The sequence below is a fragment of the Emys orbicularis genome, chromosome 2, assembly GCF_028017835.1.
Source record: "Emys orbicularis isolate rEmyOrb1 chromosome 2, rEmyOrb1.hap1, whole genome shotgun sequence".
NCBI lineage: Eukaryota > Metazoa > Chordata > Testudines > Emydidae > Emys > Emys orbicularis.
This window is the reverse complement of record NC_088684.1, coordinates 74,327,233-74,341,199: the sequence shown is the minus strand read 5'-3', so window position 1 is coordinate 74,341,199 and position 13,967 is coordinate 74,327,233. Positions and strand designations below refer to the sequence as shown.

Below are 13,967 nucleotides of genomic sequence, written 5' to 3'. Positions count from 1 at the left end.
ACCTCTACACTTGCCATTCTGTCTGACGTGATGCTGTCGACTGCGGCTTCATCAGAGCCATTGAAACTGGTGTCATCACCAGTGCTGAGTATTACCGCTGCTCAGCTGATTCGGCCTGTGTTGGTATAGATACGTATGCCAGAGGTGCCCTCCACTCCTCAGGCTTCATTATCAATGGGAGATCTTTGTTTTTCATTACCTGACTCTCCCTTGATACAGCCAACAACTTTGCTAGCTCTTGCGATGACAACAACAGCCTTGTAGATGTCCTCAGTGACCATGCCGGCTCTGCCAGTGCCTCCAGCTCTGTCGATGCTTATCACAACATCGATGCTTGGTGCAGTGCCAATGCACACTCCACTGTTATTACGACCGATGCACTCTCAGGGGCCTGTATCATCAGTGCTCCTGACACCCTCAATGTTGGTGCCCCCGACCTGTTTGGTGCCATCACTACAATCTCCTCCACCAGTGCACTTAACTTGGTCGGATCTTCAACTTCCCCAACCACCCAGAACCTTGTCTGGAACTGCTCCTGTCTACTTCAAGGATGTTTGTTTCTTCTTCAGACTCTGTCAGAGAAGAAAGCGTGTCTCCACCAAGATCTTTTACCCAGTACAGGTCTTTCAGATACCAGACCTGGGAATGACCACTGGGTCCCTTATGGAGAAGCCTCAGCTTCGGGTCCCCTACCATGGATGGCTTATTCTGTGCCATTTGCTCCTTGGCCTTATTGGTCATGGGCTGCCCCAAGAGACTGTAGGCATCAATCTCACATCACGTCCACAAGGAAATTTCCTCCTTCTGAAATGCAGGATCCTTCTGCAACTATTCCTCCATCTGCAGTGCTAGAACTTATGGAGGAGGGGAAGTTGTTGGAGGAATCATTGTCACCAGATGAGGCAGGACTTTACATCTTTTCAAGAATTTATGAGAAGGGTGGCTGCTTCCGTCCAGGAAGAGATTATTCAAGAAAACCTGCATGCTGTCCTGGATGTTTTGCATACTTGCATCCCAGGAAGGGTTGCCCTTCTTATTAATGATGCACTAGACCCAGGAAAAACCACGTAGGAGACACTGGCCTCCATACCTCCTGCAGCAAAGTGGGTGGATGGGTGCTAATAAGCCCCTTACCAAGACTTTGGTTACTTCTTTAGCTACCCAGTTCCTGATTTGTTGTTGATTAGAGCTGCTTCGCTATCTCCCTAGTCTTTGTTTTATCAGATCTGTCCCAGTAAGGAATCGGTGTGTTGGTGAAGTCTTCTCCAAGTACAATTTCCCCTCCCGCAAGGTATTGCAGTGTTTTAAAGAAGTCCTTAAAAGATTTTTGGTTTTGGTTGGGAGCATACACTGAGCTCACTATTATTAATAACCCAGCAATTGAGCTCTTGAACAATATAAATCATCCCTCCTTATCCTTAAATTGATCTTTAGTTTGAAAAGGTATGTGTTTAGCAAATATTATGCCCACTCCTCTTTTCTTTTTTTAAGCTGAAGCAAAAAGTCTGTTGAAACCAATAACCTTTCATGCCCATAATTTGCCACTCCTAAAAATCAGTTTCTTGAAGAAGAATAATCTGAGAAATTTTTTTTCAGTTCTACCAGGGCTCTTTGTCTTTTAATGACATTATTTAGCCCTTTGACATTCAAAGATGTCATTTGTAAAAGGAAGAACCATTGAGAGTAACTATTTAGTTTACTGAAAAACTTGAAATTATTGTGATTCTTCAGCTGTTTGATGGCATGGTTTTTATTCGTAAAGTTCCATATCTATTTCTTGTCTTAATCCCCTCTCCTCTCCTGCATTACCCTTAGTCTAATTTCATAAATAAAATACCAACATAACATGTAAAACAGATAACTGTGCTTTTCTGAACCCTAAACCCTTGTACTACCCTGTCATGAACACTTGAACTGCTTCTCTTGCAATCCAATGGAGGTACAATCTCCACCTAAAGGACCTTGACCCTCGCCCTTATGGATAGATTACTATCTGATCATTTGAGTTATGATGAGGATTTACGCAGTACCCCCGTTGGGTCCTCCCCATCCCCTCTTTATTTTGTCCAATCTCCTCCATCCTTGGTATTCCCCCCATTATTGTCCTTTATTTCCTCCACATATTAAAATACAGAAGAACGCTTTACTGATCACCTCGATTAAAGCAACCTTCATACTATTTGCTTTAAAACATTAACATAGTTACTGTTTAGTTATTCAACTTATTCATAAATGATCTGGAGAAAGGGGTAAAAAGTGAGGTGGCAAAGTTTGCAGATGATACTAAACTGCTCAAGGTAGTTAAGACCAAAGCAGACTGTGAAGAACTTCAAAAAGATCTCACAAAATGAAGTGATTGGGCAACAAAATGGCAAATGAAATTTAATGTGGATAAAGGTAAAGTAATGCACATTGGAAAAAATAACCTCAACTATACATACAATATGATGGGGGCTAATTTAGCTACAACGAATCAGGAAAAAGATCTTGGAGTCATCGTGGATAGTTCTCTGAAGACATCCATGCAGTGTGCAGAGGCAGTCAAAAAAGCAAACAGGATGTTAGGAATCATTAAAAAGGGGATAGAGAATAAGTTGGAGAATATATTATTGCCCTTATATAAATCGATGGTATGCCCACATCTTGAATACTGCGTACAGATGTCGTCTCCTCATCTCAAAAAAGATATACTGGCACTAGAAAAGATTCAGAGAAGGGCAACTAAAATGATTAGGGGTTTGGAACGGGTCCCATATGAGGAGAGATTAAAGAGGCGAGGACTTTTCAGCTTGGAAAAGAGGAGACTAAGGGGGGATATGATAGAGGTATATAAAATCATGAGTGATGTGGAGAAAGTAGATAAGGAAAAGTTATTTACTTATTCTCATAATACAAGAACTAGGGGCCACCAAATGAAATTAATGGGCAGCAGGTTTAAAACAAATAAAAGGAAGTTCGTCTTCACACAGCGCACAGTCAACTTGTGGAACTCCTTGCCTGAGGTGGTTGTGCAGGCTAGGACTATAACAGCGTTTAAAAGAGAAGTGGATAAATTCATGGAGATTAAGTCCATTAATGGCTATTAGCCAGGATGGGTAAGGATTGGTGTCCCTAGCCTCTGTTTGTCAGAGGGTGGAGATGGATGGCAGGAGAGAGATCACTTGATCATTAACTGTTAGGTTCACTCCCTCTGGGGCACCTGGCATTGGCCACTGTCGGTAGACAGGATACTGGGCTAGATGGACCTTTGGTCTGACCCGGTACGGCCGTTCTTATGTTCTTATGTTCATTCCAGATGTCTCCCAAGAAGTCCCTTCTGGTTAGTCTTTGGTTGGTCTCTAGAATGTTTTGTCTTTTCTTTCCCCATCTGTTTTCTTGGGTTTCAGTGTTTACCAAGAGTTTTTCAGAAGCTTATCTGCAGTTACCGCTTCTGGAGAGTCTTCTTGTACATCTGAAGTTTGGATTTTTATCCTAAGCAACTGGAGTGTATTTTTTCCTTGTTTAAAGTCTCTTACTGTATAATGCTAATTTTGGAAGCTGAATAAGAGTTTAAATGGGAATCCCCATCTGTAGCAGAATTCTGCCTTCTTGAGTGCTGCTGTCATTTCCCTCAGCTCTTTCCTCTTTTTTTAAAGTTAGGGCAGAAAGATCGTGGAAAAATTGCAGCTTGTGGCCTTAGAGTATGAGCTCTGAATGCTCTCTGGCTTTTTAAAAAATTTTTCTGCTGATAATCATGAAATTTCACAATTAGGTCTCTAGGTTTATCACTATGAACATAGGGCCTGGGTCATTTGCTGGTTTGAACTAGAGTAAATTGTGGATTCTCTGTAACTTCAAATATTTAAATGAAGATTTGAGGACTTCAGTAACTCAGCCAGAGGATATGGGCCTATTGCAGGAGTGGATGGGTGAGGCTCTGTAGCTTGCGATGTGCCAGAGGTAAGACTAAATTATCATGATGGTCATTTTTGGCCTTGAAGTGTATGAATCTATGAGGCCCAGGCAGGGGGAGCAGTGCCATATGTGCTGTCTCCACTTTTACCTCTTCCAGACAGCTCAGATGTAACAACTCCACAATTAAAGTTTTTTACATACCAGATTGGGCTTCCTCCTTCAGGGTTTTCAGTCAGCTCTTTAATTCTGATGTTCCTCCTTCTCTATCTGTTTTCTATATCAACTAATTTAAGCTGCATCGCTCTCTCTCTCTCTCTCTCTCTCTCTCTCTCTCTCTCTGTTCCATCAGTGCCTGTGGCTCTGCAGCTCTGTTTCTCTCTCACTTGCTTCTCTGAGGCCAGCCTCTAGCACAGTGACTTGCTCTTCCAAGTCTGCAACTTCCTTCTTTACTGCAAGAAGTTTAGTCATCAGATCATCTCTCATGGCCTTAAACTCAGAGATCATCTCCAGAACGTCTGTTTTGGTTGCCATTTGAGCAGGGCCGGTGCAAGGAAGTTTTGCGCCCTAGGCGAAACTTCCACCTTGCGCCCCCTCCCCCAAGCCCTGCGGCAGCTCCCTGCCCCCCCTCCGCCCTGAGGTGCCCCCCCTGCGGCAGCTCCCTCCCCCGGGGAGCCGTGCAGCAGCTCCCCACCCCAGCTCACTTCTGCTCCGCCTCCTCCCTGAGCACGCAGCCCCCACTCTAATTCTCCTCCCTTCCAGGCTTGCGGCGCCAAACAGCTGATTGGCGCTGCAAGCCTGGGAGGCGGGAGAAGTGGAGCGGCGACCACGCGCTCAGGGAGGGGGCGTAGCAGAGATGAGCTGGGGTGGGGAGCTGCCACACGGCTCCCCGGGCCGGGGCGGTGGGGAGCTGCCACGGGGGGTGGTGCCTCAGGGCGGGGGGGGGGGGGGAGCTGCCGCAGGGCTCCCCACCCCAGCTCACCTCTGCTACGCCCCCTCCCCGAGCACGCCGCCCCCGCCGGCAATGACAATAATTGCATGGAGCGGCCACTGCACTGGGAGAGGGAGTCTGAGCCGCACGTGTCAGCGCACCACCGGCAGCCCAGCCCAGGAACGCTGTAAAAAAAAAATTGGGGGCACCACTTTTTGGTGCCCCCAAATCTTGGCGCCCTAGGCAACCGCCTAGTTTGCCTTAATGGTAGCACCGGCCCTGCATTTGAGTTTCGTCAGCCCTGGCATATCTGTCTGATTTGGCTGCAAAATCTTCATGTGGCATCTGAGAGGTCTCTCCATGCTGTGAGCCAGAAACACTCTTTTCAGTGAGGTATCTTTTTAAATTTTTTGAGTTACTTGGCGAAGCCATCCTTGCAACTCTGTACTTTCCTTTTGTGGAATTTAGTAGGTTTTGGGGGTCAGTGGAAGTAGATTCCTTTGCTATCCCCTCAAAGCTCAGGCTTCAGGCAGCCATGTAATTCTGGCCCTCTGCTGATCCCCTCAACACAAATATTTTTAATATAATCTTTCTATTGTTTTCATAAAAAAACACCTGAAACAAATCAAGGGGGGAGAATTAAGGGGGGGGGGGAATCTGTTCACATTTATTTACCACTGTGTCTTAGTAATGGTCACAATTCATCATCTATGAAGGGTATACAGAAATATTTAAGACTCAGGAAGGGAAAGTTAATTGCTATGAAATCGTTAACACAAGATCCAGTATTTTATATACACATTTGAAAGAAAATTGTGCACACAGTCTGTGGCAGATTTGGATGGTTCCCATTTATATAGTTGGGTGCCAATAGCCAAAAGAGCCTAAGTGACTTTTGGAAATTAGACTTAGGAGCCCAAGTCATTTTGGCACTTTTGAAAAAATTGCCCTTGGTCCATGGTGTGTTCATAGTTTCATCCTCAGGGTATAGTAACTGAGTTTTATTTTCCTAGTTATTATGAGATAAAGCAAAGAAACTTTCGGAAGATCTTTCAGTGGTAGAGTCCCACTGACTACCCAAAGACCTCACCGAATAGAAAATGCAATGGTTTTACTTATTTTTGCCAGGCTTCTCGGCTAATAGGGCTCCCCACCAGCCAACTGTTGAAATCGGTTCACAGCCTGAGTGATACTGCCGGCTGTAAGAACTATTATTTTCTCTCTCTGCATAATCACTTTAATTTGCTTCTCCCCTTAGCTGATCATGTTTTGATATGGAAAATGAGAACACCTTTCTTCTAGGGGCACATATTGTCATTGGTGTAGGGTGTGGAAAAAGTAGGTCAGATTGAGAATGAGGCTTGCTAATAGGAGGAAGGAGTATGTAAGGTTTGGAAGTTGGAGTACTTGTCAGTGCTGGCGGCAAGGGAAAGGGGATTTGGAAGTGCTTGACATTGCAGGAGGATTTGCAGACATGCCATCTCTCATGAATTTATCATGAGAGATGCGATTTCTAAGTAAAATTAAGCCTCACTCATGATCTCACAATAGAACTTTCAAATCTCAGGATTTTGTGCAGCGGGGCTCTGGCTGTCAGTCCCAGGCGACAGGGCTCTGGCTGTCAGCCTGGGACGTGGGATAGGGGACCCCACTGCAGCCCCCCCCCCAGGCCTGGGCAGGGTGAAGAACCCTAAGAGGAGCAGAGGTGAGGCTGGGAGAGCTGAACTATGGCCTGGGGCTGCAGGGGGGCTGAAGTGAGTATGGTGGGAGCTGATGGGGTAGGGGACTGTATTGATGGTGGGTTCTGAGCAGATGGAGTGAGTGATGAGAGGGTGAACTGAGGGTGGTGGGGATTGATGTGGTGGGGGGGTGAACTGAGGGGAGCTGAATTGAGGAAGATTGGGTGGAGAACAGAACTGATGGGGGACTGGAGGACAGGATTAATTGCTGGGTAGGAGACAGGCAGATGTGGGGGTGAGAGCACCTGCAGCAGAGGCCAAAATCATGTTATCTAGTACATGTGGGAGAGCGGTCTGCACTAATTGTCACATGCATACACCGTGAGGATGGGCAGGGGAAGTTTAAAAATCAAGAGACTGACCTAAAAAACACAATATAATGTTATTTTTTAGTCATGATTTTTCAGGCCAATCTCATGGTTTTGGGGGGTCTGACTCATGATTTTTGATCTCTTGAAGTTGGCGATACTGGATTTGGCAGATGGAAAAGTGAGGTCAAATTTAGAGTTCTTATCACTATGACAGTGCCTGCTTGTGACCTTTCCTCCTGTTCTCTGATTACCCAGTGGTATTCTAGCTCCGTCCTCCTCACCCCTGGGCTTCCATGCCACATCCAGAGATTTCTCTCCCCTCCTTTTTTCTCCTAAAATTTTCCCTGAGTTGGTTTCTCTTGATTTATATTCATTTTATTATTGTACAGTTCTCTGACTGCCTGGGTGGCAGGGAGGGAAGTGGATATGCTTTAAATCTAAAACTTTTATTACCATATTATCTTAAGTATGAACTTGGGCCTAGTTGTGTCTTGGCTGGGCCCTTCTCAGTTAAATCATTGGGTGTTCTGTTTGTAGTTCAGACTCTGAAGTGTGCCAGATTGTCTGGCACCAAGATTCTGAGGTTCCCAAATTCCACTGCATGGCAGAGTGTAGAAAAATGTAACAGAGAGAGGGTTGGGTGTGATGCTTCTTATGTGGATGTGTGACAAGAAAAGGAGAAATCTGTAGTCCCCGCTTGTCTGACAAGAAGAGCAATGATTGAGATGGAACTGTATGCAGACTGTCCTCACCCCTCCAATCCCATTGCCACAATAATATCATAAAAATGTAGGACTGGAAGGCACATCTAGTCTAGTTCCCTGCACTGAGGCAGAACTAAGTATTATCTAGAGCAGGGGCGGGCAAACTTTTTGGCCTGAGGGCCGCATTGGGTTTCGTAAATTGTATGGAGGGCCGGTTAGGGGAGGGGGTCGTGGCCCGGCCCCCACCTCCTATCTGCCCCCCCCGGGACTCCTGCCCCATCCAACCCCCCCGTTCCCTAACAGCCCCTCTGGGACCTCTGCCCCATCCACCCCCGCCCCCCCCGCTCCCTGTCCCCTGACTGCCTCCGGAACCCCTGCCCCGACTGTCCCCTGTGGCCCCATCCAACACCCCCTCCTTCCTGACTGCTCCCCGAGACCACTGCCCCCATTCAACCTCCTGTTTCCCTCCAACCACCATCCACACCCCCGCCCCCTGACCACCACTCCGAACTCCCCTGCCCTCTATCCAACCCCCCCTGCTCTCTGCCCCCTTACCACACTGCCTGGAGCACTGGAGGCTGGCGGCACTACAGCCACACCGCCCGGCTGGAGCTGGGCCACACTGCCGCCACCACCATGCAGCACAGAGCACCGGGTCAGGCCGGGCTCTGCAGCTGTGCTGCCCCAGGAGCTCACAGCCCTGCTGCCCAGAGCATTGCGCTGGCGGCGGAGCGAGCTGAGACTGTGGGGGAGGAGGACAGCAGAGGAGGGGCTGGGGGCGAGCCTTCAGGGCCAGGAGCTCGGGGGCTGGGCAGGACTGTCCCGCAGGCTGGATGTTGCCCATGGGCCATAGTTTGCCCACCCCTGATCTAGACCATCCCTGTCAGAAGTTTGTCTAACCTGCTCTTAAAAACCTCCAATGACAGGGATTCCATAATTTAGGTAATTTGTTCCAGTGCTTAACTACGCTTAGAGGTAAGAAGTTTTTCTTAATGTCTAACCTAAATTTCTTACAATGGGACAAATGCACCCATATATTACATGTACATTTCAGATTTCCAGTCAAATCTTTGTCCCTTGCTAATTCCTTTTGTATTTTTTCCCTTTGCTAGTGTCTGATAGTCCTTATGCCACAATACCACGTTTGTTGCAAACCTGCCAGGAAAGGAGAGTGAGATTGAAGCCTCTGAGACACAGACCTATGTTGGGGGAAACGAGCAATAAGGAGTCCAACCCTAATTCTGAGGACAGACAGGTGAGAATAGGGACTTCTCTCTGGGAAAACTACTGTAAAACTTCACAGCTGTCTTGGTGGTAAAACTAGGCTGGTCAAAGCACTGAAGAATATACTGTCTGTAGGGTACAATCCATCAACCTCAGTGAGTGCAGGATTAGGTGTTTAATAGGCCTCCATCTTTAACATTTGTTTCTTTGATCATGGCAAAAATCTGAGTTAGCGTGTAAGGCCCCCTCCCCCATACAGAAAAGAATTAAAATCTACGATGTCATGCCATGAATTTTATGTCTCGTGGGAAGTGGATGAGTTGAGTTTTATTTAAGTATTTGGTTCTACAGAATCTGTTTTAAATCAGTGTCCTAGGTGTAATTTCAGAGTGTTACAATAGAACAAAGATGACCCCACTTATAAAGGGAAAATATATATATTTGGGCTCTAACCCAGGTATCCTTCAAAGACTGGAGTTCAGTTAGTATTCTGAATATTGGAGAGGCAGTGGGAAAAGAGGGGGAATATATGGAATGTCCCTACATGTGAGTGGTCATTCTGCCATAAAGAATCTCAATCAAATCAAGAAAGGAAAGTGAAACAAGAAGTGTTTTCTTTAGGGCATGTAATAAATATAGTCCTAAAGTTCCCCCTCTCCAGGATCAGAGAAACAGTGGAGTTCGCTGATTCCTTTTGTCTCAGGATTGAGCAAAACTCCTTGATTCCCTCTTTCTTCTGGGTCAAAACAAACAAATAAAATCACCTAAACTCTTTCCCACATCTGCATTCCTCCTTTATTCAGGACAGAAACAAAATCCCCAAGTTTCCCTTTTTGGAGGGTGGGGGCGGGGGGGGGGGGGGAAGAGAGAGAGAGTTAAACAAACAAACTCACAGCTATTTGGCTCTCCAGCTACGGACTGCTTCTTTCTCCCTGTACATGTTAAGTGAACACACAGTTGACCATAGTTTTTATATAAATAATTAATTATAGACACTTTGAATTAGCAAATACCTGTCCAGGTGCTTTAGGTTTATCCTGGACAATCCCAAATGTGTAAACATAGAGGATAGATGGCACTGAAAACAAGGAGGTGGGGGAGTGAAGCAGAGAAGGAGCTGGAGATTTGATTTTTGTGGACATCAGCCTCACGGGTCATGCATAGTGGGCTGGCAAAGTTCCCATTCCCATACAAACTCTGAATGAGAAATAAGTAAAAATCCAGGACCCCATTCCACAATACAAACCCCTCCATCCTTGCTTCACCCCATCACCGCCTCTTTGTCTGTTTTAGTGTCCCATTTATCTTGATGGCAAAGAAAGACTAATGATCTAATATATATCAGTATGAGATTAGACTCTGAAGTAACGAAATTGATGTAAAGAGTTATTCTTTTTACACCAATGTGAGAATAGTCATGCCCTATAATTGTAAGCAAAACTGACCTCTGCCTCTTTTTTTTCAGAGAGCTGGAACAGCAAATCAGTGAGCAGAACTGCATGTGCAATCTCACCCAGTTCTGAATGTATGAATTCTTTCTTCATTTTCGATAATGAATACTCTGAAACTCTTGCCAAAAACTAAACAAGAAAGGCATATGGAACAAATTTAATTCTGACTCATCCACTACTTTATGATTCAGTATATTTCTATAACACTTACTCCTGCAGCTAGGCACTGGGGCAGTAGGGAGTGTGTGTGTCTGGGCTGCGGGGAAGGGGGGGGGGCGGTGCAGCTGGGCTCTTTGGGGGAGGGTGAAGTGTCTGGGCCTTGGGGGCACCCTGCGAGCTGGGCTCTGGGGGAAGGGGTGCGAGTGTCTGGGTTGGGGTGGGGGGCACAGCTGGGCTGCAAGGAGTGGGGGTGAGTGTCTGGACTAGGGGCGCCCTGCAGCTGGGCTCTGGGGGAGGGGTGTGTGTATATGGCTCCCTGGCTGGGCTCTGGGGTGGGGGTGGGGGAGGGAGCAGAGATACAGGCACTGGGTTGTCATATGGGTTTCTTTAACTCTCTTCCGCTGGGGGAATTTTTTTTGTCTGTATTGTTACAGACATAGTTGCTGACAGGTATTTTGAAATAAATGACCAAAATAATTGAAACTGGTATGATTATATAGTGTTATTTTGAAAAATAAAATATGCAGAATTTAAAATATGTGCAGAATTTTTAATTTTTTTGGTGCAGAATTCCCCCAGAAGTGAACACCGGTAATACTTGACCAGGAATTTCTAATACTAATATATTGCCAAATAATATGACAAATTACCATCCTGTTTTCCATATTACCAGCACCCTTCATTGACCAGTAGAACACATTTAAACAAGTGTCCAGGAGTGCAATATGAAAATGAAATATTTGCTACATGAGGTTTCATCAGTAAATAGGACTACAAAAATCTTTTCAAGATGAATTACAATTATCTTGGGTTATGCAAGAGATTGATACTTCAGGTTTGGAGAATCTTTCGAGTCCTAGTTTGAAGAGATTGGTATGTTGATATGACAGAAATTACTTCCAAAGAGCACAATATTTAGAAGATGACTGACAACATTGATGAATGTAATATATGAGAGGAATTTGTTTCATCTAAAGGAAAACATAGATATACAAGAAGCCACATGATTTCTAAGGAGAATAGATGTGGAACAGTCAGCGGCAGCTCCAGGCACCAGTGCTCCAAGCGCATGCCTGGGGCGGCAAGCCGCATGGGGCACCCTGCCAATCCCTGCGAGGGTGGCAGTCAGGCAGCCTTCGGCGGCATGCCTGCGGGAGGTCCGCCGGTCCCGCGGATTCGGCGGCAATTCGTGCTTGGGGCAGTAAAATACATAGAGCCGCCCCTGGGAACAGTTCAGGATTTAGTTTTTGTAAATCTTTGCTTTTTACTGGCTTGTAGCTTTAGAAATGTTGATGTATAATTTTGTATTGTTTTAAATCCCATGAAGACATAATACAAATACAAATAGTTCAGTACATTTATTGTATTTCTAAGTCCAAAAATCACTACACAAATGGTATTAATGGCACCTTTGCTGGCAGTCTCAGCAGGGAGACTAAGGACTGAATGGGGTTGGGAGACTTAACTAGCCTTTCACCTCAGAGGTGGTCTCAAGGCTAGGGGTGAGTCAGATTGGTGGGACAACATGAAGAAGCATGCACTGTCCATGATGTACTTGTTCTGTGGAAAGATAGGGACTTATACCTTGTATGCACTGTTTCATATTATTGCACCCTACACAATTGCAGCTCTCAGTTTTGGGACTGGCTGGGAGCTGATTTTACCTTTTGTTTAATGTACACCTTACTTCCCACAGCCCAAAAGGGTCACTGCAGATTTCAGGGTCAGTACAGCCATGCCGTTTCCCCCCAGCTACACCTACTACAATAGTGGCTTTGGAGGGTATTAGAGCGAGTTGGCTGGCTTGTTGCTACCCAGGGATTACTGTTATACTGGGGAAAATTTCTGTGTAGCCTGTTTTGTTATGGGGGATACAGGGAATAGGGCACTTGGCTCTCACTTAAGATCTAATCCTGTTACTACTTGGCTGCAAAGCAGAATGTTCCTTCCGAAATAACTTGTGCTGGAAACTCAGGCTTTATGGTGCCTGTCAAGGTTACAGTGTCATTTCCCCTGAGTCATTTGGGCAAGGAAGAGCTAGAAAACAGTGATTCACACATAGCTGAATCTTTTTCTTTGTCAGGGGAATTAGCTCAAATGGTAGAGCGCTCGCTTAGCATGCGAGAGGTAGCGGGATCGATGCCCGCATTCTCCAGGTTGTTTTTTTTTAAATTAGAGAACATTTATTTCCAAGTGACCCGTTTTTTCAATTGTGAAGAATATGCATATTTTAAGTTATTTCTTGAGGCTTTCTAATTTTAGAAAGCGATTTTTGGGGGCGTTTTGTTTTGTGGGAAGGTCGGTGTGTGATCTGTTTTCTTGAAGATTATCACAGCTGCATGCACAGAAGAGAGAGGTAATTCTTGACAGCTGAAAAAAATTAAACAAAAGGACTGCAAGAGTTGCCACTTGTTGCCTGTGATTTTTGTCTCTGATATTTCAGTCATCTAAATACTCGTCCTTATTTTCTTTTTAAATTCTAGATGCATCCTGCTCCTAACATTTTTGTAAGGGACCAAAATAAATGTACATATTAAATGAATCCACCACATTTTAATAAAGGGATGTACACAATATGCTTGAATGATATTTTTTAACTCTTTATTGAAGATAAACATAATTTTGACAGCACAAATTATTTTCTTTCATAAGTATTGAAAGAATGTGCACAATGCAAAGGATAAGGCAATTCAACAGAGGTTGAGTTATAGCAGGTATAAATATAATTTTTGTAAAAAGCAACAGAGGGTCCTGTGGCACCTTTAAGACTAACAGGAGTATTGGGAGCATAAGCTTTCGTGGGTAAGAACCTCACTTCTTCAGATGCAAGAAGTGAGGTTCTTACCCACGAAAGCTTATACTCCCAATACTCCTGTTAGTCTTAAAGGTGCCACAGGACCCTCTGTTGCTTTTTACAGATTCAGGCTAACACGGCTACCCCTCTGATACTATAATTTTTGTAAAAGCTATGTCAGGGATGATTTTTTAATGAGGTAATCCCATTTGCAAATATGGTTAGGGCAGAGGGTTGTGTCATTTATCTGTTTTTATAGCATGGAAAAGCAAGGTGACCAGGAGGCATGTGGCAATTCCAAGAGAAATTGGTGTCCATAAAAATAGCTTTAACATTATATTAAAGAGGCAAAATGAGTGAGGTAATCTCTTACTGTGCCATCTTCTTTTGGTGAAAGAGACAAGCTTTTGAGCTTACATAGAGCTGTTCTTCATAACTGGGAAAGGTACTCAATGTCATAGCTAAGTATGAGGTGGAACAGATTACCATTATTTTACTAACTGAACACACAAAATGATGAAAGCAGGTGAAGATCACAGTTGGTCAGATTGATGACACAGCCTCTCAGAGGTGACACAAACAGCCTACTCCTTGAAAGAATTGTACTTCCCGAGTAGGCTGAGCAGCTGAGAGTCCTTGCTAACGCTAAATGGGTAGGATGAATCATCAGATACCACTTTATTCTCTGATTGGAGAACTTGTAGTATTTGAGGACAACTGCTCAAACACTTTTTGTGAACAACCTACTTTATAAATAAACAGG

At 44.9% G+C, this 13,967-nt stretch overlaps 1 non-coding gene across 1 annotated transcript; it reads left to right on the top strand.

Annotated features, from left to right (window-relative positions):
- The first annotated feature begins 12,492 nt into the window (after window positions 1-12,492).
- Window positions 12,493-12,565, top strand: TRNAA-AGC (transfer RNA alanine (anticodon AGC)). Its single transcript has one exon. It is a non-coding gene; the product is annotated as a tRNA-Ala (tRNA).
- The last annotated feature ends 1,402 nt before the right edge of the window (window positions 12,566-13,967 follow it).